Genomic DNA, 1,570 nt, shown 5'->3' with positions numbered 1-1,570 from the left:
TCTCCTCTTTTTTTTTTTTTTTTTTTTCTTAATCCCATCCTGGGGATTTTAGATACAAACATTCCAGGGAAAAGCAGTATTTCTTGGAGCAGTCCATGGGGAGGAGGGAGCGTTGGGGAGTGCTGGGGCAGGCTGGAGGGATGCAGGATTAGCTGTGGAGGGTGTCCCTGCTTGCCCCCACCACCTCTGGCCAGAAGCACAGGGCTGTTTTTGCCAGAAGTGCCCCCAAAGTGGCCTTGTCCCTCCCATGGCAGCTCTGGGTCTGCCTTTGGTGCATCCCTGTCCTGTGTGTGGGACCAGCTCAGCAACACAAGGCACCGGTGAGATCATCTCGTGTCCCTTCTGACGCAAACATCACAAGCACAACAGGACTGAAACCACCCAAACCCCCAATGGATGTTCCCTCTCACAAGGGACCAAGTGGCTGGTGGTGCTCCCAGGGGCAGGAGAGGTGGCCGGGCACCGGCTGGGCTCTCTCCGTGGGGACACATGTGGTGATGGGCAGCTGGGGCACAGCCTGACCCAGGACAAGTCCCACTCATCTCATTTGGCCACTGGGACTGAGACAAGTCACTGGGACCATCCTTCCCGTGCATCGGCAGAAGCACCCCCACAACGTGGAGCAGCATCCTGGCCATGGGGTGGACTGGGAGATGACCATGAAGACCAGCAGCCTGGGTCCTATCTGGGGACCCTGCAGCCCATCTCCTGGTTGTATTTGGGGGCCGAGGCATGGGCAGGCAGCATCCTTCCTGCCTGCAGCTCCAGGCAGGGCATGTCTTAATGTCACCCTCCTATGCCAGGTCCCCGCAGGGCAGAGGTGCAGGTGACCCACCAGCCACCTGCATCCCTCGCTGTCCCTCTCTGCTTGAGTTATTTAGCTCCGCCGTAGGGCTGGTCTTCCTCCAAGCACTTTATACGCCTTAACTACTGCTGGGCTGCCCCGGCGGGAGGTCCTCTGCCATGCAGACGTGCTGCCACCACCTTTCTGTGCCATCCACTTGCTCCATGTCATCCTGCTGCTGGGTCTGACCCGGGTTTGTTTTGCCTGGAGAAGCGCTAATCCTCTCACTCCGCTCCCTGCCACCACACAGCGCCCGTGCCAGGGCAGCATCCTCCTTTCAGGCAGCTACTGCAGGTTCTTAATAAATCTTTTTACCAGGAAGAGGAGCTGGTGCTTCTTGATGCTGGGAGTGACCTGAGGGGTGGCATTTGTTTCCCTTGAAATAGCAGGGATGGGGCTTGGAGATTGGGGGTGAGTGGAAGTGGGGTAGGAGCTGTGGTGGAGGATGCTGTGGCCAGAAGAGCTGAGTGTGAGCAGCCCCGGAGCTGGCTTCTATGCAAGGGCCATGGTGGGGACCTGCAGGTGCTGCTCGTGTACACAGGGACGGAGCCTCCTGCTCCTGGGGGACACACACCACATGGGGGGCTCTGGGGGTGTTGCTCGTCCCCAATCATAGACTCATTGAGTTGTCTAGGTTGGAAGGGACCTGTTAGATCATTGAGTCCAACCATTAACCTAACACTGACAAAACCACCACGAAACCATGTCCCTCAGCACCACGTCTAC

The sequence above is a fragment of the Calidris pugnax genome, unplaced genomic scaffold, assembly GCF_001431845.1.
Source record: "Calidris pugnax isolate Ruff unplaced genomic scaffold, ASM143184v1 scaffold27, whole genome shotgun sequence".
In the NCBI taxonomy this organism is placed as follows: domain Eukaryota; kingdom Metazoa; phylum Chordata; class Aves; order Charadriiformes; family Scolopacidae; genus Calidris; species Calidris pugnax.
This window is presented reverse-complemented; position numbering follows the sequence as displayed.